The sequence below is a fragment of the Haemaphysalis longicornis genome, unplaced genomic scaffold (genome assembly GCF_048455015.1).
Source record: "Haemaphysalis longicornis isolate Haplotype H1 unplaced genomic scaffold, Haemaphysalis longicornis Haplotype H1 scaffold_2, whole genome shotgun sequence".
NCBI lineage: Eukaryota > Metazoa > Arthropoda > Arachnida > Ixodida > Ixodidae > Haemaphysalis > Haemaphysalis longicornis.
Window position 1 is genome coordinate 37,491,822 of NW_027526295.1, and position 25,757 is coordinate 37,517,578.

Consider the following 25,757-nt stretch of genomic DNA (forward strand, 5'->3'; position numbering starts at 1 on the left):
CCTAAATAAAGTTTATTCTATCAATCAATTCATAGCAATAGCAGCAGCAAGGCTACAACACGGCTGTACGCCTCTCTTGCTCTCTAATTTTGCCAACGAATGTCGGCAACTCGCAAAAGGCACAGCTATTGGGTTCATTAAAGAGTTCACTGACCTAACGCACGAGAGCGCTTTGGAAACGACGCGATCTGATCCACTGGCAGCGACTCTCAGCATACCCGTTGAGATCAACCCCGAACTTACGACCGATATAAAGGAGGTTTTAAAGTCAGTCGTGCAAGAATTTTGCGACTGCTTTGACCCGTTATCTAAAGGGGTAGGACACCTATAGCAAAGCAACGGATCTTCACGGATGAATGTGTTCAGGCCAGTGCGCCAGCAACTTTACCGTGTGGCGCCAAGGGTAAGAGAAGTCATCAAGAGTCAGGTGAAGCAGAGGCTCGGTGATGATGTTATTCAATCGTTTAAAAGGGCGTGGGTCTCTCCCGTAGTTGTAGTAAAGAAAAAAGACAACACGCTTCGGTTTTGCGTTGACTACCACAAATGGAACAGCGTGACAAAACGAGAGGTCTACCCGCTTTCACCAATTAACGACCCGATAGACCGCCTTCGTGATGCTGAATGCCTCTCGTCATTAAATTGAAAACCTGGATACGGGCAAACAGAGGTTGATGAGCGAGATCCCGAAAAGCGGCGTTCGAAACACACGACGGCCTCGACGATTTTAAAGTCCTAGCGTTTTGCTTGTGTTCCTCCCCTGCAACCTTCCAACAGATTTTGGACACTGTACTCGGGGGACTTAAATGGCCGACGTGTCTGGTATACTGCGACGACATGGTCGTATTTTTCTTCAGTTCAGTTGAGGAACACCTTCGGCGACTGCGATGCGTTCTGGAAGCTCTTTGCTCTGCAGATCTAAGTATGAAGACTGAAAAGTGCCATCGCGGGTCCCAAGAACTAAACTTTCTTGAGGACACGTTGTTAGCGCTCAAAGCGTCGGACCCGATCCCGACAAAAAGGCTGCTGTGCGCTGCTTTCCACTGCGCACTGACGAGAAGGCGGTACGGAGCTTCTTAAGCTTCAGCGCGTATTACACGCGTTACGTGGGAGGGTTCTTTAAACAGCCGAATCATTAACGCGCCTTGCAAGAAATGACGTGGTATTCATTTCGACCGGGTAGCAGCAACTGGAATTCGATGAGCTACGTATTCACCTTCCGAACGCACCCATTTGGGCCCACTTCGACGACTCTAATCAGACAGAAATCCCAAATTATGTAGGAAATGTTAAAATTGGCGCGATCCTGGGGCAATGGCAGCAGGAGACACAAAACGTTATGACATACACCAGTAGCACGCTCTCAAAAGCCGAAACAAATTACTCAGCGACGGCAAAGGAATGCCCAGCGGTGATCTGGGTCGTAACCAAACACCGCCCCTACATATACGGCCGCCCTTTGAAGGCGGTAAGCGATGACGACACTTTATATTGGCTAGCAACCTGAGAGACCCATCTTTACAACTTCAGCAGTGGAGCCTACGGTTCTAAGAGTACGACATTACTGTTGTATACAAGTCGGGATGGAGAGATACCGAGGCAGACAGTTTATCGCGGGTGCCGGTTTTATCCGACAAACGCGAATCTGAAGAGGACATTCCGTTTCTGGGAGCGCTCCAAACCACTGACATGGCTGACTACCAGCTGCAGGACGCCGAGCTAAAGCCACTCACCAACCACCTGCGCGGCAGGAACATCATTGTGCAGCGTGCCGCGTCTTTTTCTTAGACATTTAGTCGCGTACTGCCTGCGGGACAATGCGCTGCATAAATGGAGTTATGTCAGCAAGGAGAACATTAACCTTGTCGTGCCAACTGTGCTACGGGCGGTAATCCTGTAAATCGGTCACGGTGAGCCTTCAGCCGGCCATCTCGGAGTGATTCCCAGAACTGCGCGGATCCACCAGAGATACTTTTGGCAGAAACCTTCGTGAATAGGTGATACATTACGTAAGGACATGTCCTGATTGCCGGCGCAGGAAGACACCTCCCGTAAAACCACCAGGAATACTTCAACCGCTTGATTCCTTGTGTGTGCCATTCAGGTAGGTTGGAATGGACCTTGTTGCGTCATTCCCAACATCATCCCCGGGAACCAAACGAAATATTGTAGCCAGTAACAACCCAACACGATATGCCGAAACGAAGGCTCTTTTTCAAAGCACCGCCGCAGTGGTCACCAACTTCATCGTAGAGAACATCGTTCGGCGACACGGCGCACCTACCCCTTTGATTACAGATTGGGGCACCGAATTCACTGCTTCCTACACGGAAAATGACCTAGCGCTATCTGAGAGCATCGTAAAAGCACGGCATACGACCCTCGAACTAACGTGCTTACAGCGCGCCTCAACAGTACCATCCCCGATATGTTTTCCGTGCACGTGGCTTTGGGCACAGGAGTTGGGACGAAATTCTATCTTACGCAACTTTCGCTTATAATACGGCTACGCATGAAACAACTCGACTCACGCCGTTTTATCTTGTTTACGGACGCCCGGTCTTCCCGTAGATCACATGGACGTTGCCGACAATGCCGTGGAATATTTCCCTCAGCCCACTGAAGAAGCTCGTCAGCTTGCCCGACTCCACATTTTAAGGCAACAAAGAGTCGACTCCCAAAGATAAAACCAGTAATAGAGCAATGCTGAATATGTAGCTGGAGAACTTGTTTCGGTGTGGACAACCGTCCGTCGCGGTGAGCTTTTGGAAAAGCTTCTCACCCGATACTTCGGCCCCTACAAAATCCTTTGCCGCGTCTAATATAACATACCTGAGACCACTGCAGCATGCTCATCAAGACGGCAGCCTACCCCAGAGATGGTAGATGTGTCACGCATGAATACCTATTATTTCCCACTTAGTTCAAGCCCAGCCTGACTGAACGTATTTGGTTACATTTATGTATTTGCACTCATACTGTGTTTTTCAGCTACTACGCTTTTGAGAATAGTTAGGCTAGAATATGAACCGGTATACCATCCGGCATCGGGCCAATGCCATTTTCTAGGAAGAAGAGTAATGCCAGAACATTATCATCATCGCCAGCGGTCCACTGTCCACGGCCCCAGCGGTCCACGCCCATAATGGAAGTGAAGTATTTGAAGTGAGCAGCTGAGCGAAGTCGAACAGAAAGACAAAAGAGTGGTTTTGTGGATGCTGTAGGTAGCGGTTACAGCAGACTCACGTGCAAAAATTCGCCCTCCGAATCAGGTACTTTTCCCACTGCTACAAATTCCAACGGTTACTTTCACTGTTACAATATAATATCTTGAATTTTAAACAATGTTCTTGAGGCTGCTGCAATTAAAAGAAAACTATTTACAGGGCAATAACTGTAAGATCCGTCTACATCCCTCCCATCTAACACCAAAGCGGCTCTGATTTCGAGGCGCGGGAAGAATTGTTGGCTGAACCATAAAATCTTATAGGCCACCACAATCCACATAATCGTTTTCTGGGACTCTTTCACTGTAGAGGCCCATGGTCATTTCATTTAAAAACGTTTGACACTCTCTGAAGCACTGCTTTTTAATACCAAAGAGCCTAAGGACGTTATATAGGGCACAGCACTTTTTGACACTTTAATATAGCGACTGGTCCTGCAGTTGTTTTCCTGTTTCTTGAGTGGGAAGTGGGCAGGAACGCTTTCGGTAGTATCCATTCTCCTACCTGCATACATATATCTAGATCCGAGCAGCTCCACTTTCATACCAGGTTCAATAAAGCCCGGGGAAACTGGAGTGCACTCACATAAACATCACAACTTCACAACACATCTGTAATACACCTACATGTCAGGAAGCAGCCCAACTCCTTAAGGCGAAAGGTCCTTGAGTCCAACCAAAATTCTCTGGTTCCCCGAGCAACATCCAAGAGGCTGTGGTGGAAAGAGGACCCCAAGCGAGGCCAGGAGTGGCATAACAAGGCCTAGGGTGTACTTCTCCGGTACCATTAATCGGATACTGTCGTTTGGTTCACACTGGCCAGGACTCTTGGAACGCGAGCACGTCATGATGCAAAAAGTTGCCGCCTACCTCACGTCCATCAACTAATTCTCCCCTCTTATCCTGCTTATGTAAGCGAGCTGAAATTACCGATGCGAACATTGCTTCCTTACGGCACAACCGCAACAGAATACGCTAACAAAGCAATAAGACGGGCCTACCTAGCACGGAAAGTCACTCATGCAAGTCTATTAGCGACCCAACCGCCGCTAAAGATCAGTAAATCGTTGCCACCGCAGCGTTGGCTATATCTTGGAACTCTCTTTGTATTTGGACCCCTTATCCACTGGAACTGTCTCGAAAACTTTTTTGATCTTACAAAGGTCCGTACCATGTTTTGCGCCAGTTCATTGCTGTGACATACGATATTTCACCAGTACTACCAACGGGTTTACCAAGTTTCCGAAATATAGGTAATGTCGCATGACTTAAACCCTACCACTCGCATCCTCCTCTTCAGTTCAATTTCAATTCATTTTATTTTCCAGATAAATCTAGATGTATACTTGGGAAGAAAGCTGCAAGTCACAGCTTGACTGAGGCCCAGGAACCAACACATTACGTGACATACAATGCTAGGCGGAAAAAAGTACAATGGTACCAGAAGTGCGTAGCTTCAAAGCTATGCATGCTATAACTGTAAATTCATAAAAGAATATGGAAGGAAAACAAGCAAGTCCAATAATTTTCAACATATCATCAGACAGTGCTGTAACAAAGTATAAAAAATATCAGCAATTTAAACACTCTATAACGCAATTTTAAACAATAGTTAACACATGAACCAGCAACAGAGGACTAGGTAGATATACAGGAGCGTAATTTCAAATCATAGCAGGTAATAGTTTACTTTTAGCACCAAAAAATATGAAACTACAAAAAACGGAGACACTAAGAATAATAAAACTGAACAAATACATCATTCAAGTACCAATGGAAAGTACTAACCGAAAAAAATAATTTCGGCATTTTTTCAATGAACAATTTTGTAGCTGTTGATATTCATTTAAATTAACAGTAAGATTGTTCCGCAAAGATTGAAATGTGTACTTAGTACGAAAATGAGGGATACGCCAAATATCAGTGTTGCTGGTGATTCGAAGGTTCTAGGTGCGCTGTGGATAGTAAATTTTTTTTGACGCAGTGGAAGAAAAATCAAACGAACTTCAGATGCAAAAATTGTACATATGCTCAAAATATATGACGTTAAATGAGTTGAATATGTCTCTGGTTGGGCATAAATAATGTGTACCTGGAACTAAACGCGTACATTTTTTCTGGAGTGTTTGAATTTTGGTATGTTTGTTTTTGTTGTGGTTGCCCAGACTAAGTTGCAGTAGTTGAGGTGGGCCTCAAACAATGCATTATATAGCTTTATTTTTACTTTTCTGGGGTGCAGACCAATGCATTTGGGTGGGGACCAATGCTACAGTTGCTGAAGAACGTTTTACGGACATGGTATTTATATGACTATCCCAGCTTAGGCATTCTGGAAAGGTAACTCCAAGAATTTTAATTTGATTAAAAATTTTATTTGTATAATTAAAATATTGAATTACATAGTTTATTTTAACTGGTTTTTGTTTTGCTCGCCATAAAACTTTGTTTTGACTGGGTTTAGATTGATTATGTTTCACTTGCACCAATAATTCAACTTCTGAAGAATGCTGGTACATTTTAAAACTAAAATGTGTACGCATTCACCAAACAGCAGTATGTCATGTCGTATGTCGTTAGCAGTATGTGTTATGTCGTTAATAAATGCATTAAAGCAGCGGCCCCAATACACTAACCTGTAGCAGACCGCTTCTTATGTGTAAAAAGGATGAACTATGACCATCGATAATACACAGTGTTGTCTATTCGTCAAATAGGGTCGTAGTAACGACAACGGATTCCAGCAAGTACTATTAGGCATGCGTTTATGTAAAAAAATGACATGATTGAGGCAATCAAAAGCTTTGGTAAAATCTACAAAATGGCCTAGACTGGAACACTTGTTTTGAATATTTTGTAATATGGTTTTCTTAATTGTCAATAAAGCTTTCTCCGTGGAATTGTTTTTTTCCGTAAGCCGAACTGTGCGTCGGATAAGATGTTTACATTGTCGAAGAAGCTTCTTATTTTTGAAAGCAGTAATTTTTTTATTTGTTTAGAGAAAGCCAAGATAACTGATATTAGTCGATAATTTGATGAATTATTCCTATCGCCATTTTTGTATAACACAGAGACCCCACTTGTCTTTATATCATCAGTTAATGGGCTACTTTCAAATGATAAATTGTAAATATGGGCGAGTACTAGGGTGATAATTTCTATGACATATTTTATGGGTTTGATCTGTAGATTATCAGTGTCTATGGCTTTGGAGTTAGAAAGGCTCGTAAATGTTGCATATATTTCTTGTTGATCTGAACGCGTAAGAAAGAAGCATTCAGAGGAATCAATCATGGGAATATTTATAGCTATAGCATTATTAACTGGAGGAAAAAATTTTACGACATACTCATTGAACTGGTGAGCCAAGGCCTCGCCAGTATGTTCAACATTATTGTGTGTTGTGCTGTCAGGACTCCGCTTTTTATTTTCTCGACCTAAAAGACTATTTATAAATTTCCAAGTCACATCCGGTTGTCCTGGGTTATGTCACCTTGGTTAACAGCTGTTGATAATAATATTGCTTTGCACGTCTGATTAGCGAACTCTGAGCATTTCTTGTTCTGTTAAATTGTGAAAACGTATCTTGCAATCTTGAATTAAGAAACCGACAATACAAACAATTTGTTTTTATCAAAGCTAGATGTGTTTTGGTGACCCATGGCTTCTTTATCTTTTTAGTACGCTGGAACGACTTTAAAAGAAAATGTGACGCATATATATAAACAAAAGACTGAACAATCTTGCGGTATGCAATGGTAACATTCCTTCCTTTTATAACGCAGGACCAGACATGTAGACTGATTCTTGATTTTAAAAGTTCTAAACCTTTCTCGCTTATGTATTGTACACAGATTGGTTAATCACCACGTGATATCCGTCTGTATTTCGAGCAATACAATATAAAAACTGCGCAATGATCGCCTATGTCAGTTTAGTTGTCCCGGTATCTGAAACAACTTTGTCAAGATTCGTAATGATCAGGTGGAGGATGAATGAAGAAAACATTGTGACACGAGTTGGCGTTGTGATTGTGTTAAGAAAACCATAGGACTGAATGCTGCTATATAGTGTGTTTTTAAGCGTTGAACCTGCGGAGAAATTAATGTTAAAATCACCCGCACAGATGAGCCCTAAATTGCTTATGCTGACGTTGTCTAGGGATGTTTCGTAAAATGGGAAAAACCAGTGTGACGTTAGCGCTGGGGCCCTGTAGACAACGGACAGAATATCTGGATACAGCTTAATTGTTAATATTTTAAAGTAGTTTGTAATTTCAAAAATTCTGAGACTATCTGGAACTAAAGGATGAGTTACATAAATAGCAACTCCGCCTCCACGGTGATCCTTGCGGTTAAAAAAATATTTTATAACCATCAAGCTCTAACCATCTATTTTATACCCATCATATTCTTTTTCTCTTGTTTCACTTACTTGTTGCTGTATTATATATCTAGTTTTTCTATAACTTCTCTTGTTCTTTTTTTAATTATCTGCTCTTTTTCCCCCCTTACTCAATGCCCTGCTGATCCTGTAAGGTGTTTTGAATAATTAAATAACGCTCAACCATGTGACCATAATCACGATACCAAGTATGTGTTAGAAGCATAATTTTAAACTTATGAAATTCACTCAAGAAATCAATAATTGCGACACCTCTGTTGGAAACAGAGCGAGCGTAACACGCAAGACCGACAGGCAGTCAATAAAGAGTTAGGCAATATACAATTATGATAATTGTTTTGGGCCATGACTGGGGCTCGTAGAGATTTAGAAATGCCTAGCAACTATTTGCGTGGTCCTTCTCAAAGCTAATGGGCTATCATCTCGTTTTCGCCAGGATTTTTCCATTTAGAGACCACACAAACTTCAAGTCATGGTCCCGTTTCCTCCGCACCGCCATTCTAATAAGTTTTTTGAGGGCCGGGCAACGGTGTTCTTTAAGGTATATGGGCGCTTACACTCCAAGTCCGATGTCGTTGTTTGTGAGCCTGCGTTCCTTAGCCTTCTCGAGAACAATGTCCCGTTTGGAGCAAGATTTGAACTGTACAACAATGTGTTGTCAGGCTTACGGGTGGGGTACGCGATGGCAAGTCTCGGGGTGAGAATTTGGAATATGCTTTTCAATTAGATAGCCGATTTCTGACACAATGCTCTCAACCTTTTCACCGCCCCAGTACTCGACGTCTTGAATTTTGAGGTTCGAGTTGCGCGAGTATTGTTCTTGCTGAACAATCCGTTTGTCCACTCCTGGGGTTGGGCGTTCGACACAGGTATTTCCAACTGGAAGTGCCTCATTTTCTCTTATCATTGCTTCGTTTTTCGCGATTGACGTGTCTAGTTTTTCCTTCAGGTCGTCGACGGTTCCATGCGCATGCTCAATTCTTTTTATTATTTAAACGGTTCGTTACGCATATCTCGGATTTCACTTCGCAGTGCCTGTTCTATTGCTTCTCGTGAATTTTTTATCTCCTGTTGAAGTTCTTTTTTGATTGTTATGCATTCGCTTCGCAGTTCTTCTTTCAGTTTTGCGACAGGTTTTGACACGGCTCAAGTGACAGGCACAGGAGAACAAGCAAAGTAAAGCAAATCGTGGCAGCGGCGACAGCACAATTATGGAACAAAGGCACCAGAAAGTTTTCACTAACCTGCGCAAAGAGGCAGAACAACGCGCTCACGCGCGGTTCGTTTGAGCTGTCGCCACCGCCAAGTGAAGCCTGTTGCAGTGGAAGTATACTTTTATAGCTGGCCTATCTTCGGATGCGATGCTGCCGATGACGCAGATTGCGGGCTGTGCTGACAGTGGCACCTCCCGGTGTCCGCTCCTCTTCTTCTCGCAACGTAACCGCACGTGCTGGTGCTGATTTTTCCCGGTGCGTTGTTGAGATGAGGAAGGCAATCTGCGCAAAGAGGCAGAACAACGCGTTCAGGTGCGGTTTGTTCGAGCTGTCGAAACCACCGTTCGAAAGCACCCAAGAAGTGGTTTCCTTCCGGTGGTTCTGTTCCGAGGCGCTTGGAGGCAAGTCAAGATGATTATGCAGTGTACTCACATGCTTCACGCATGAAAGACCATTGGGGTATGTGCTTGCACCATGCCGGCTATGCTCTTAGCATAACGGCAAACGATGAAAAAGATGAGGAATCTCTCTCGCTCGTACCGTGGCCACCTTGCCTTACTCGAGACTACCCTGATTGGACTTCACCCACTGTAAGAAGCTGTCAATAGACTATTCTTCGTTACGCCTTCCTCGTAACAATATATTACCAATTTCTGATAGCTCACTTGTGCTTACCCACTACCTAAAACAACGACGGGTATCCACCTCTACAGAGTTGCAAGTTTTATTTCGCCTACAAAATTGTGTATTTTGTTTCGCCACCACCAGTAGACGTTCCCAACGTTTCTCAAAGCATGAAGTTTCCAATTTTTACACCCAAATGTTTTGAGCATATATGGTCACGTGGCGCTGATTAAAAGTAATCAAGGGATGGGCTAATGAAGGTTTATGCTAATGCAAATACCGTCGCTGAATATTGGGGAAATTACTAGAGGTATGTCTATATAAATAACTCTTCACTTGTGCACTCAAATCGATACAAATTTTAAACAACAGTTTCTGTCAAGAAAATTTTCATGTTCCCCCTTAAAATTTTAGTATTGTTTATTCCCGCATTTAGGGTCAGAAAAGGCTACTGTGAGCAGAATAATAACCAACATATTCGCAGCGCACTGCTTTTTTATTATTGATTCTTTCATGAGTAATTTTTCGCATCAACAAACCGCCATTTTTGCTTGTTCAAAACGGGGAATTGCGTTCTGGGGCGTATTCATGTGCTCATACATTTTGATCTGAACAATACACCAACTTTTCTAATAGAGGGAACGGTACTCTCCTGTATAGATAAAAAGCCACAATATCAGAACCAGCGATAGCTAGGTACATCATGCAAACACCCAAAAACTACATAGGCTTGTTGCAGCGTCCAATATTTATTGGATTTACCTGGTGTTCCAGAAAAATAAATAAACATAGGTGGCATAGAAGCAAACAAGAAGGAGAGCAGCACGCTAGAGCGATATCGGGGCTTGCTTGCTTTCGAAGCTTTTATCTCCTGGTGGTAGTTTTAACCCTTTGAAATCCATCGGAAACACCCGGCATCAATCGCCATTTGCCCTGCCTCCATCAAATAGAAAAATCGGAACACTCGTTATTTACCCTAAAAGCGCCTGGGTGTTGACTATCATCTTTAGTGTACAACTCTCCTTCAGCTTTCTGTTATTTCTTCTAGTAACGTTCAGACGAGACTCAGCCCCCAATCCAAAACTGAATAAATGCTTTTAGAATTGCGAGATTAAAAAGAACATTCTACAGCAAAGCAGCACACAGTATCTACCAGGGAAATAGATCACGACGTAATAACCTCGTAATACATCGATTACTGTAACCACGTGAGCAGATAACCGAGGAACAACTTTTTTCGGTCATGAACCCTACATCAACAACACAAAAAAGTTCAATTTGACAACGCCAAATGGTGTCTTCGCCTGGGAACAAGCCGAACAAAAAAAACAAGACCAGTTTTTAATAAGCTACTTGATTTTTGAATCATTGGCGACATTTTAAGTAAGGCTCGCAAAATGAATGGTACGGATGTCTTTATAATAAAAATTTTTATTTCAGTGTACGACAAACCCGCAAAACAGTATGGCGACATTCGATGATTTGAGGAAAGTAGCCTAAAAATAACCCCTATAGTACGTGTTCATTATTGTCAGTGGTCGCTACCTTTATGGCGACATCATTAAAGTAATTGCTGAATCTTCTAGCACTCCCGTTCATAAATGCAATGAATGACTTTCCGTCCCACCGCTGAAATTAGTGCTACGCAACGTTAATGGCCGCCGTCTTCAAAATAGGAATCTATATTTCGACCCGTATTATCAGGGCCTACGTCCCATTGTTATATTTGCGTGACTGAGAAAAGGCTGAAAGCGACAATTACGACCTACAAAAATACATAGTGCACAGCTCCGGAGGTGGTGTCGCCCTCTCCTTAAAGAACAATTTTTGGTTCTTCCTATACCTCAACTCCCCGAGACACAATCGCTACGGTCAAAAATCAGCGTTGGTAATACTTTAACACTAGTAGAGAACAGTACCGACCTTCCGACGCAGATCACCGTTTTTTGGTATTACCAAGTACTTTTTAAAAACTAGCTTGGCAAATTTCAAACCATTTTGCGGGTGACTTTTATGTACCGTGTATTGACTGGATTTCACTTTCACCAGGTGGTCCAGATAGGGCACTCTATAAAGCCTTGATTGATCTGGCTCCGTCTTTTGACCGCAGCCAAGTAGTCGATATCCATACTTAAAACTGCGCGTTCGAACGGGACAAGGAAAAGAAGAGACAGGACGGGCACAGATTCACAACTAGTTTATTGAAAAATGGAGCATGCTAATATACCCCACCAGCACATGCGCACACGTCACCACCTTTATCACATGATATAAAGGTTTAAAAAATCATACTCATTTTCATACAAAGATATGGATGGTACAATTACACACTGGTCACCATGCTTTACAAAAAAAAAGACCTGGAATAATTTCCTTGCCACCTGTTCTGTGCTTTTGCTCAGCACCTTTGTGTTGTTCAAAACTGGCTCGCATGGCTTGTTTTCACAATTCATGCAAAGGTGCTGAAGGTGGGATCCAGTTTCATTAGGCATATTCAGCTGGTGTTCCCTTAAACGGTCGTTAAGACAGCTGCCCATTTTCGAATGTATACCCGGCCGCATCTGAGCGCGATCTTGTACACCACGCCGATTGCGCACTTCACGTTTGGCGTCGCATGTCGCTTTAGGCAACCTGGTGTCTGTTCCATTCTTTTCAGGATCTTGGGGCACAGGCAAGCCAACTTGGTTGACTCAGGATAAACGATCGGCACTTTTTGCCTGTTAGCCACATCTTTGATGCTGTGTGCAACTCGATGGATATATAGAACCACCACCGGTTTCTTGCGCCTAAGGCCGTCTGTACTTTGAGGTGTGTTCCCTTTCAACTTCTGAAGCAAGGACTCGGCCACCGCTGTCACAACCATTAGGGGAAACCCAGCAGCAATCAATCGGGTAACCTGAGCATCCAAACTTTCCTGAATCTTGTGATGGCAAGGTTTTGTTAGTGCACCCTGAAAGCAAGAAGAAGCAACTGCCCTTTTTTGCTGTGTTCCAGTGCGCACACAGCTAAGGCAACAACCCTTTGGGTACCTTCGGTTTATAAACCCAACAAAAAAGGTCTGATAAAAGTGTGATGTTAATGTCTAAAAACTGCAAACAGCCGTGATTAGGTAACTCGTGAGTGAAAAACCGGTCTTTCCCCTAACGTCGGAACTTGTTTAAAATCTGGTTAACAGCGGCAGGTTAAGTTAAAACACGTAAAACCTTGAAAAATTTAAAAATCAACAACATATCTAAACACTTTAACGGCCGTGCCTCCGTCCAGGTCACGCTCTAAATTTCCATCAATACTGGGTAAAGAGTTTCCAAGGAACCAGCGCCACGGATGAACCAATGCACAAACCCTCGCGTTGCACAAGCATCTATTCCTTATACGCAACAAACGTGGATTGCAGATAATGTTCAAGCAAAATCATAAAATTATCTACTGTAACGCCACAGGAATTCTGAAATAAACCAACATTGTGCTCTTCAATGCACTCTCGAACAGCCCCAAACAGATCTTGGTGCGGAAGGGAATAATACAAATAAGTGACATCAAGTGAAAACGCGTAACTAATGGGCATGCCCTCTTTCAAACAGGAAACCACATAGTCAGAATTTTTCGTTGGATAGGGATCCAGGAATTTTAGCGTGCTCAGGTGCTTCTGCAGAAAACGGCTAACCTGGTGTTGCCATGAACTCCTTTCAGTAACAATACACCTAAACGGTAAGTCGTCCTTATAAGCCTTCACCGTGAAAACATCTCAAGGCTGCTGAGCTTAGACTCACTAATTGACTTTGCCAGCTTGTCAAGGGACAGTACTTTACACAAGGCAGACGCAATTGCTTCTTCCTTTGAATCCACAACCTTCCTGGGTGAAAAGTTTTTTTGAACAGCCTGACAGGCGTTTTCGCCGTAAGTCCCTGGCGGAAAGACAACGAATCCTCCTTCTCTTTCTGCTTGCAGCAACACAAGATCATTGTCCTTGAAGTACCTCACAATGTCTTGGGTAGTCTCCGCGGACGTTGAAGACCTGTTTTTCGACGTCTTCAGCAAGCAGTCCGCACCCTCTTGCTGGCGACTTTCTCGGTCCTCTTCTTCTGCCTTTTTCGCAACGCGTCTGTTTAGCGTCAACGGTTCATGCACCGGAATCCTCGGTTGAAGGGTGAACTTGGGGCCCTTCTGCAGAATGTCTTCGACATGAGCTGGAAGTTTGGCGTCCCCTAAAACGACTAGCCCCGTGTTCTCTTGAGCCTTGGCACCTTTAGATTTAGGCAGCTGAATGACAAGGGTTTGCCACAAAAACTCTTTTGCCTGGGCCCTGAGACATCGAAAGGAACGGAGCCTCATCCGCCCAACCAGGTCAGCATCCTGGCCTTAACGTCGTGACGCGTAGTCAGTCGTAGAGAAGCCTCTCCTGTCGCCACAACTCCTACCTAAGAATCTTGCCGACGCGCCTTGCATGTCCCGCAGACGGACGCAGAAGTCCAAAAAGGTCTGTCACTTCAGGGGTTGTCAAGTGGTTCCGGACGCAATATCCCAAGAACCTGGAGTGGGCCCACTGCAGAAGAAATAAAGCTCAGCAAAGCATGTTGTTGGGCTAACTGGTTCATATTCATACTGAAAATTGCGCATTCAGACGGGACAAGGAAAAGAAGACACTGGAGGGGCGCAGACTCACAACTAGTTTATTAAAAAATAGAGCATGCTAATATGCCCACACGAGCACATGCGCGCACATGTCACCACCTTTATCACATGATATAACGGTTTAGAAATATATATTCATTTCCATACAAAGTAATGGACGGTACACTTACACACTGGTCAACATGCTCTCGAATGAAAAAGGCCTTACATATTTCCCTTGCCACCTGTTCTCTGCTTTTTTGACGGTGACGACGCAAAATTTTTTAACGGTGAATACTCATAAGGACGACTTCCCGTTTACGTGTATTGTTAGTGAGAGGGGTTCATGCCTACACCAGGTTAGCCGTTTCAATAAATTCAATAAATCATCTTCCCCGGTGTCTTAGGGGCAATGGCGTGGTGCCGCTCAGACAAAAGACGCGGCTTGTATTTACCGCATTGGAGGCCACTTGCATGATGGAGGCGAAAATCGACAACGACCATGCGTTAGTAGCCCTCCATTACCGCACGCTCACAACCAGATTAGTTTCAGCACGTAGATTGAATAATTAATCAAAATAAATGAATCAATTCATCAGCAATAAAGCGCAGTGAAACTGCCGAAGCCCTGGTAGGGCGCAATACGAGGGGTAAAAGGCGGCCCTACAATATATCAACGTCTGAAAATGAACAGTAAGAAAATCCAGTAAGTGAAAAAGTAAAACAACTAGAAAAAGTGCAAAGTTTGGAAAAAAAATTGCCACAAATTCTACAAAAAAAAACAGTACAGAATGTGTTATCTAATACATTGCAGAGAGCTTTGCTACAAAAAAAATAGCAAAAGGACGAGGTGAGTAGAAAAAAAAGCCTAGAAGTAGGGGAAAAACACATGAATGCCTAAATCAGAACACAGAAGAATATTTATTGAAATATAATGAAGAGAATCATAAATTCTAGAAGAATGTGCTACTATGCCCGGCCCGGAGGCTCGAAAAATAATATATGTAAGGCGAGTAAATTACAAAAGTGTGTATTTAGCTCAGGGCCGTCTGCTGTTATAGGGTACGGGCAAGCACGCGGCCGCCGCGTTCCAAGAAGCGCGAACGCCGAGATGTGCCAGAAATGCGAAGCACTGCACAAGTGTCCCAGACAGCACTGCAAAGGAGCAGAGCGCGCCGACTGCTGGAGTGGGCCGCCGAGCTTCGCAGCTTGCGAGAGCTGGCAAAAAAAAATTCCCCGCATTTCCCCGAGGGGAAGAATGTGAAAGTGCGAATGCACGAGTTGAATTTGCACGGTTCGGTAATGTTCGCGAAAGAGAGATCACACACACACACACACACACAACTACAAAGAAATAAAGATGCATTTATTCACAGACACCTATTTGTGTTGTCGTTGTACTTGATTGCTAGAGCGGATCTCAGCTTTGAAATTTCGTGTCAGTACTCCTTTAAGCGGGTGCATTAGCCCTTCTCACGCCCGATTCCTGGCCAATCCCCCACGTGGGTATGTGCCATGTCAGCAGAAACAACAACAAGAATGAGCCATGGGGACGCGGCCAGGCAGCGCGCGCCCATCTCCCCCCGTTGCTAGGGAAGAAGAGGAGCGCGCGCACCCGCAGCTGTTGCTATGCGGACTACGGCAGCGGACGATTCAGGCTCGCTTAAGAAGTGCATTCGCACTTAAAACGCACAAGTTTGATGTCTGAGGTACAGAAAGAGATACAATTTCGGCTCTCGCTGGGAAATCACCCCACTTTCTTCTAGTCTCATTCACGACTTCTTTCCGCATAGCACACAGTATGTTAGCGTTCTTTCTTGTTTTCAGCGACCGATCAAGCATCAAGTCGGTAATTCGCTGTCTTTTCCAGCCACAAAAAAAATAAACTACAGCCTGGCCTCGCATGTAACTCTGGAGTGGCACACCTTGCGGAAAAATTTCTTTGTGATTGCTTATGGGATCTGTTTGTAAGCGGTTCAAAAATCGAATCAGTTCATTACGAAATTTAGGTTCCTGTGCCTCGGATGCGTACTAATGACCACCACCATCTTTTCAAAGACACCTGCTTTAGATTGAGAGCTACAAAGCGTTTTACGCTAGCCATACAGAGAAAAGTCTAATGGCACGTGACTCGGTCGATTGACGCACTTTGGTGATATCCAGCAACGTATACCTTAGCTGTGAAATTAAGCGGTCTGCTCAAACTGGCTGTTTGGAACTTGTTCAAAGGGCCAATGAAGAAAAGCGCGGAACCAGCGACCTTCTATATTTTCAGAACTATTTGACATGTTTACCGCATTTGATCATTTTCAATGGTGTTTGTTCTTTCGCTCTTTCCACATTTGCTCTTTCTCCTTCATCATGTATCTTTTTTTCCTGTTTGCACTTTATTGTGCAGTTTAGTTTTGCTCACACAGCCAGGTAATGCACGCAAGCACTTAATTGTTTAGGCGCACCAGTGTTTCTGCATGTTCTGTATGTGTGTTGCGACTAAACTATTAAAAAAATTGTATATTTATCGTCATTAGTTTTCCTTGTTCTTTATTATTAGTAGTGTTTTTGTTAAGGTTGTGTTGATCAGTGCTGTCGAGGAAGTTTTGGAGCTCAAAATTGAAATTGGAGCATAAACCTTCAATCATTCCTGGTTGTCAAATGAGTTTTGTTGTGCCTCGTTCAACAACGAGAGACGGAGAAAAATGGCGTTCAGCGTACATTCCTAAACTGTTTAAAGACCCTCCATTATCTGTCATAGCAGCATAAAAAAAGTTTGTTTAAGTAATATAAATGCTATTTATATTGTTGAATGAAGTTTATGGTGTAGGTTCAAGTTCTCGCACGTTCTGATGCGACGTCTGTGTGCATTCCTTCAGTTTTCGAGTCTATTGTCTTGTTTTCTTTTTTCCTATAATGTTTCTTTCCATTCGCAGATAATATTCCATTTTTTACATTAAATATGACGCACTTGTTTTTTCTTGTTTTAAACAGCGTTGCTGTTTTCATATTGTCGCTGTACTATCTTGTTTTGCCATCCTTATATTGCCGGCCATGTCTCACCAGCCCTTACCCACGGCAGCGGTATAAAACAGCGTACCAAAACACAAGTTAGGATGTGCAGCAAATATAGGTTTTTCAGGGGCGGCTCCGCAATTCCGAACCCGTTTTCTACCCTCTACAGGCCTACTTCTGTGGCTTCCCTTTCAAATTCGAAAGAGTGTCAGGGTTTGAATTTACGCCTTCGTCTGGGAAAGAAACTTACCTGCTTTGGCTGATTATTTTCGGGTGCTACTTTGAATTCTCAGCCTTACGTATTTGGTTTTAACTGTTTTTATTTAATTAAAATACCTTACAGGTTCTATTACCGAGCATTGAGTAATGGGGAATACATAAGGAATGGAATAGTCGTAGTTTCCAACTACAGAAAAATACACAACACTAATTAACAAACATTGGCCAAATGCGAAAGAGCGGTCGTAAACAACAAGTATTTTAAAAAGGCGCAAAGAGAAACTTGCACAAATGGGAAACACAATTAAAGTGCTACAATGAGTGCTATCAAGGCAGATACCGACGCAGATACAAATGCAGATCTATTAACAAATATTGCATGAATGCGGAAGAGCTTATGAAGCACAGAAATTTTAAAACAAGAAAAATACACCAGCATAACTCAGAAACAAAGTGGAAGGACTTTTTAGAATATTATCAAGACAGATACACATACAAATACATAGAGATACCAACGCAATGGGGTATTCATACCAGATAAAGCAATCCAAATGCACGAAACAAAACACTGGAAGTATTACAACGATTGCATGTATGCAAAAGACGAGTAATAAACAAGAACAAGAATTCTCAAACAGGGAAAGAGAAACGAGCGTGAGTCAGAAACAGAATTGTAGGGCTATAGGCAATGCTATCAAGACAGATGTTTAATGGTTTTTCGTGGAAACGTTCATGAACACATAAACTGACAATAAAATCACAAGATTATTCGTGAGTGCACTGGCGCGTAGCAGCCCCGGTGAAGTGACTGACTTTGTTTTACAGGAGATGGATGCGATGCTTCATTGATGGTGTAGTCGTTAGATATGCGCAACGTTTCTGTAAGTGGGAAGGGTGGTGGCCTGGATGTCCAAGTCAACATATAGAGGGAAGACAGGAGGGCTACTGTGCACTGTGTTTGGAGATACTGCAATGAATGATTGTGTTTTATTCGTGGGGTAGTCAAGAGGCGATTGTAAACTCGTGAAATGAATCGCGGTGCCCTGTTTTTCACGGTTTCAAGCAGGTTAAAGAGGTAGTTTTTGAAAGGAGACCATGTGGGTCATCTGAATTTCAACCTTATGATACCTCATTAGGAATCCTATAACGACGAACGGTTTAGTCTTTGGCAATATTCAGCTTGACATGGGGCACACTCGATTCTTAATCATTTATAGAATAACACTGCAGCTGAAGAAATGTGGCTGAAGCAGAACAAGTGTCACAAGCAAGCAAATTATCAAATATGCTAGAACACAAGTAGGCCAAATAACGAACATGTATGCAACATACTGAAAGACATGATTTATGTCGTCTTCAAATCAATCTTTGGTAGATTTTACGGAAATCAATAATAAAAATTATAAGGCATTATGTAACACTATGTTGTTTAACAACAAACAGTAATTTAGGTTGGTATTAAAGACTTACATAAAACCAAACGCACGAGATTGATATCCTGTTACAGTTCCAGAATGTAACGGAGGGAGGGTGTTTGATTGCTCTACAACGCTGTTCGGGAACTACATTTGGGAAGAAATTTTAGTCCTGATTGTTTTCCTAGGAATAATTTATTTTGAAAGTTGTTTAAATATTCTGATTTCTATTCAATTTTTCTCTTGAGTAACAAACTTGTCTCCGCGGCAGCGCGCTGTATGCGTTTGGGATTTCAGGGTACCGCAAGCAGCCACTCACCATGACTAGGATCTGAAAGTAACCCAACAAGAGCACCTTGAGCTCGAAAAAATACCTCCCTATGCTTCAGCAACATTTGTGTGATGAAGTGCGCGTGGACGAAGAGGAAGAGGAGACCGAGCGCGCAGCTGCAACGAGTGCGTGCAGAAAAACCGAACCAGGCCGGTGATAAGGGGACGCCTGTGACGAGCTGGGCTTGAGAGCGCGGCCCTATGATCGTTACGGGGAAGACCCGGAGCGCAACCACTGCTGTTCCCGAGAGCCGTCCGCCGCTGATCCCGACAACCCGTGGGCTGGCCGTGCCTGGAGCTGGTGACGCGCTGGGCGAGAGAGCGCGGGTCCGGATTCACCTGGAGGTGGAACCCTCCGCTCACACCCGCTCCTACGTCCTCAAGCCGTGACTCATCGGAAAGGTCGACGATGCCTTCCCGACGTCCCGCGCCTGGTTACGACGGGGCCTAGAACCGATCATCGAGCCAGCCTCGCCGTGACGTCCTCGTCAACTCCGCACGCATCGGGACTTCAACACCTCGAGGTGCTGCGACAAAACCCCGTAGGACGTCTGCTTTCTTTATTGCGGACATTTCCGTTAGCCTCTTGCCTTTTTTAACGCTGATATCTTTCGTCTCGCGTAGTTGCTTTCGTGCCGTAACTTCTGCTTCTTTCGTGTCATGCATAAAGCAACGTTACTTGCGCACGCACTGGCCACTGACTCGTGACTTTCACGCCAATCCTTGGCCCGTTCATTACAATTTGCTTTGCAACTACTTTCTCAATGATAGGGGAATTGTGCATAATAATTTCATAGTTTTCTGTTTATTTATTGTAGCCACAAACACATCGTAACGTAACCACTTAGCCGAAAGCCACCGCAAAAAAGCTATCCCGGAGGTTCGCAAATTCACGGAAATACTGCCAGCATACTCTTCAATAAAATTATATTGATTTATTTATGCATTGAGTAGTTGATTCAATGCGAGTACTGCGTTTTGTTTACAGCCGCAAAGCAGTGACCGCAGCCATGGTAAATTCTTGAGCTACAGCGGCGATGAAATAAATTGTGCTTTGTATATTTTGTTTATTAAAAGCATTTCTAGGTAGCGTTAAAACAGTATCGAGTCATCATCATGAAGCAGCGGCATATTTTATTAAAAGCATCCATAATTAAGTACATTCCTTATAAATATAAAAACGCAATTGATGTACCTTGGGTAAACCCCGATCTAGTGGCGTAATAACGTCTGCTAAACAATGTACTTATTGTAGGACCAAGTGGCGTACAAGGACGTCAACTTGAACTGTCACCTTGCGTTATCAGGAGCATGTGTTGCATGCTTATTTGTTCCATTTGTGTTAACGGTATGTAATAACTATCCAATGGCATGAAACAGCACAATATGGATCAAAGAGAGGATAAAAAAATCGTGCCAATCCATCCCCTGAATGTGGTTGCAAAGCAAAGCTGTAAACGGCACCCATAACAATTACCCATGCGACGTCACTTAAATTCACTCACATCGCTCTACAAATAGTAAAACCAGAGAAAAGTGAAATGCAGTTATCCACACCATTTATTACTTCAAAGAGATATTCTTGGTAAGATTAAATCACTGCATAACGCATGAACGGTGTTTGGTTGAGTTGTATTGCTGTAGCACAAAAGTGCAAACGTTTTTTATAAAATTAAAGCTCCAACCAGGTGTTACACGATCCGAATTCTACGTCTCTGCACCGCGGACGGAGTGACGAGATTTGCGGCAGACAAGGAGTAGGATAAGAAGGAACAAATACTGTTCAGATTTCTGAACGGCCCAGAGAGCTGCCCTGGGTAGTGATTTCTTGTGCTGTGGGGCCCATATGCAGTCCGCGCAGCCTGTGTTCTGTCCACCCGCTGAAGCTGGGTAGGTAGAGAGGGTCTGAACAGCAGCATCTCTTATTGCTCTTGTTGGGTAGTTGACGGAAAGAGAGGAGGGTGCTCAGGGCGAAAGTAGCTCACCCCGATTAAGGGGCGGAGTGTTCCTACTTCTGAGTAAATTTACATTCAGCGTCGTAGTGATTCGGATGCAATATTTGAAGACCAGTAGGCTGTGGGAAGGAGCCCGGATTGTATGAGCAGTAGGGTAGTTTTTTGTCCTCTGGAAAGGTCAGGGTAAGGCGAAAGTACGGTCTGTTTCAGAAGGCGATAATACTGGGTTATCTCCCTGAATGTGGCAAGCGGGTGACTGTCCTCGTGCAGCTCCATAGCACCAGAGGTAAAAGCGCAGGCTTGTTGGGTGGACGTATTTGTTGCCCTCCATTGAAGCGTGAGGGGGTGTCCAGATGGGCTGAATGGAACCGTTTAGGGAGGGGTTTTTTAGCACGCGCGGTGCAGGTAAGGACACCCAACCCGACTGGTAATTCCAGTAGGCTTGCGGGGAATCGGTGACTACCCTCCGAACCCCTGGTAGAGTGAGAGCCAGGGTGATGGCTGCCTCTTCGGCTGCCGTCATTTCTTGGGCCCTAAGCAAGGTACACGCAAGGAGGTTGGTTCTGGAGGTAGCCACGATGATGGCGTATTGCTGCCCTCGATGTTTGGAGGCGTCTGTGTAGATAACTGCATGATCCCCACCGAGGGTGGTTTTTACCGCTTGAGCCTGCGCTTTTCGGTGACCTTCGTCATGTGAGGGGTTCATATTTTTAAGCAAAGGGAGCATCTTCAGTTTTAGTCGCCAAAACTCTGGGAGTACATCAAAAGGAGTTACATTCTGGGCTGCCCAGACAATCTGGTGAACCATGCGGTTACCCACCGCACTTCTGAGTGGGGCCTTTTGGTTACAAAGATGGCCTTCTATGAGTTCTTCCACCGTGTTGTGGAGCCCCGTGCTAAGCAGCCTGTGTGTGTACGCACTCATGAGAAGACCAATGGCCTGCTTGACCGCCTTTCTAAGCAATATATAAAGCATCTCTATGTCTTCCTTCTTCAGAAGAAGACATGAGGTTGACGTAAGTGACTCTCGAGAGGACAAAACCTTCAATTATTCGAACGGTACCGGATTCCTTTAGGCCACATTTCTTGGTGGCAACTCGCCTGATCATGTGTTTGATTTGATTAATGCTGTTTTTGAGCCGCTGCAAGGAGACGACACTCTTGGTGTTAGCCTCGAGATGTAGGCCCAGGATCTTGGGGCTGGGGCATGGAGTGATGGCCTGGCCCTGAAGGAGTATTTGAATGTATTCCTTGATTTGGGGTGAGGGCGGACGACAAGGAGCTGTGATTTTTTACGTGAACACTGGAGGCCACAGGCTTTAGCCCATTGGCGTACTAGAAGAGCGATGCCATGCATTGGTGTGAGCTTCCTTTACTTTTTGTAACTCTTAGCACATGAGCAAGGTGTGCACTGGGCCGCTAGATGGGCGTGAGTGGTCGCGTGACGCTTTCACGTGGCATTCAGCGAGAACGCAGGGGGTACACCCGTATATGTGCTTGGTGAGTACACCACCTGTCTTCCTCGTTTTCGCGTGGCCTTGTAGCTAAATCGGTAAGACAACGGGCTCTCGCTTTGTTAGTCCATTTGTTTCGGGTTCGATTCCCGGCGGTGCCAGTGCCTTCTTTTATTTGTTCGCTGGAGTTATCTGGTGACACCAATGGTCGCAAAAGAGCCCTTGGGGGGTAGAGGTAAAAAGCTTTGCTTTAAAACACCTGGACTAGAAATGTTTAGGCGTGCACGTGTGCGTGGTGTGCCACGCGGTCTACTAAGGGCTCAAATTTTTTAAGTCTAAGCTGCAGTATTTTCCTCAGCAGCGCGACATTGCTCTCACCCAGGCAACGCCGCGACACGCGCCTAAGCGCACGGGGATGTATGTTGATGCGCGACATCGCCGTCACCCAGGCCACGCCCCGACACGCGCCTAAGAACACGGGGATGCATGTTGATGCGCCCTAACCTATTAGTTCGACGCGCGGCTGCACCATTTTCGCCGAACAACGCACTGAAACATTTTCACTTTCGCGGAAGTCTCGAAAACTCCTGTCAGGGCGTCGCTTTCTCATTAGCGACGTGCAGCCCCATTTGCAGGATCAGAAAACGCCGCGGGGAGTCTCTCGGCGGCCTCGCGCTCGTCCAGCCCTGTGCGCGCTTTAGAGTTCTCGATTCACAAGTCGCAGTTGCTTGCGACCATTGTCCGCTTCAGAGACTCCTGGCCGTATTTGGGACCACGCGTTTGGCACCCCTTGTCTAGAGGCTTCATCGAGCTGTACCGAGCGCTCGAACGAGGTCGAGGATGTAATAAATTTCATGCCCCTCCAAACATATGACGACCCCAACGATGGTGGCCCCCGAGTGCCCTCACACCAGCCAGCACCTTGGCCGGCAGACATCTGACCACGCTGCCACTGCACGAAGAAATGTTCTTTGAAAGCCCCGCGACTTCGTTTCGAGGGCTGTAGGCGAAACGAAAACAGTAGCTACATCTGCTTTTGAATGTTGAGTGCAAGGAATACATGGGCGTGCTTCGTTCGGCCTACGCCTCAAAGCAAATGAAGGGAGGGGTTGGTTCCTGGGATGGGCGATGTGATTGCTGTGGGAGGCTCGGATTCTAAAAGCAGTTGTTTTCGGTCGAGACGGCAAAATCCGCCTTGGTGAGGACGGGGGGGAAGGAAGGACCGAGGAGGAAGGGGGGGGGGACTGTAAAGTGTTCATTTCAGCTTCTATTACCTTTGGAAATATCTTGTCTCTTTCTGGGGATGGGGGTGGCTGGGTTTTGGGGCGGGAGAACGACTCCGAGGGCCCACGGGCAAACATCGCTTCGTCGAAGGCTCAAATTGGTCGCCGTCTCCAACCACAAGTACGAAATAAAAAGTTAACGAAGCGCTTTTTTGAGTATCTTTCAAAAAAACCTAGACAACCGATGAACTCCCATGTCCGTTTTCCTTTTCCTCGAGGGGCCTTCCGTGAATCCGCCACCTCCGCCCCATTTTTCCCATTCTTTATCACTACGCAAGGTGGTCAAGCTACGGCATTGTAGGCGAAAATAAATTAAGTTGACATTGAAAGAATGTTTCGGCTGTGTTGTCCTCCAACTCGGTATAGTATAAGTTCGGCCTTTCTGATTCCAACTTTGAAAAGTAACTAATCGTATGCTACAGTGATGTTTGCAAATAAATTTCTTGCAGTAAGAGTACAGCAACCAAAAAATAAAGTTCCTTATGATGAATAGCAATACTTCCGTAATAAAAAAATGAGGCGTACACAAGGATTGTTTGTTTGGGCATGAGGGTGCATCATTTTAGGATCCGCTCGTGGAGGCTTTACTAGTTGTAATTTTTACTACCTGCATGGCTTCGTACATTTCTATTAAATAAGCGAAATCTTTTTAGCTAATACCAGAGTCCTTCAATTTTTTACTGGTCCCGAAGCTGCTCCGTAACTCAATGGGAGAGCTTCATATGATGCGCTTGGGTGCCGCGCGGTGGCGCCATCATCTCACTGAGGTCACTCGTCGGGCTGGTCGGGCGGCGTTGCGCTGGCTCGATCGACGCTGCGAGTTGTGTTTGCTTTGGTGGGAAACGTGCATATCGTACTGTGGTGATGCGGCGTTAGTGCAGCGACGATGCCGAACGTGTGTTGTGTCCCGGGATGTCGTTCGGGGTGCAAGGGCAAAACAGAAAAAGTTTTCTTGTTCTGTTTACTCAGCGACGGCGTTCTGCGTGACAAATGGAAGCGCACCATTCCAACGCAACAAACGGGAGACTTTTGCTTCGATTCTAAGTATGTGAGAGTGTGCGAGAAGCATTTCGATGACAGTGACATTGTCCGTGCAGATGAATTTGTTGTAAATGGTGAAAAAGTGTCCCTTCCGCGCGACAAGCTGCTTCTGAAGGCTGGTGCCATTCCAAGGAGGTTTGACGGCTTGCCAGCGTATTTGACTAAGCCGAAGCAGCGGTCACGGACCCTGACAAGAAGGCCTCCAGCGAAGCGACGTCGTGAATCGTCCTCATGTGCCCGTACACAAGACGTTCACGCCAAACCAGGCACGTCGGATGCCACGTCGTGTGATGAAGGTGAGTTTACGTCCAATGTTGTTTTAAGTTTCTTGCCCATGCAGTGATTATATCGGTAAACTTTCGAAGCAGTGTGTGAGCTGAAAATGCGCTATTTGAAACGATTTTTCAAATCTTTTTGCAGATATTGCGCTGCCCACAGATCTTGTCGGCGAGGGGTCAACGCGCACTTCGGACTCGGCGTGCCAAACAGTTCAATTTACCAGCCCTCTCGCCGAGGTTATACTGCTGAAGTGTCAACTTCGAGCAACTAAACAGCACCTCACCTTGTGTCAAACAAAATTGGCAAAGATGAGAGTGCAAGCGAGCAAGCACAAAAAGCTTGAGGAAAGCCATCAAAAAATGTCGGCCCGCATGAAGTTGATTTTTGATCAGTGCGTGATGAAGGCGAACACCAAGTCTGCGAAAGCTGCGAGGTAAGTTTAGAAAATAGGCCAGCGCGTGTATGATGTTTGGGAGCAGTGTTGGTGTATTTTGATGTCAAATTTGGTTCTGTAGGTTACCCCACCATCCTTCTTCGCTGAAAATACACTTTAATGTTAATATTCCTAGGGCATGTTGAGAATATTGATTCCACAGGCCATATGCGTGTCACCACATCGATTATGATGCAGCACCACCTATTTGTTATTACAGTCAAACCCAGCTATAACGAATCCGGATAGAGCGAATTATGCTATATATC

At 44.7% G+C, this 25,757-nt stretch overlaps 1 pseudogene; it reads left to right on the forward strand.

Moving 5' to 3' along the window:
* Window positions 1-24,621: 24,621 nt before the first annotated feature.
* Window positions 24,622-25,326, forward strand: LOC144167910 (uncharacterized; annotated as a pseudogene).
* Window positions 25,327-25,757: the final 431 nt, after the last annotated feature.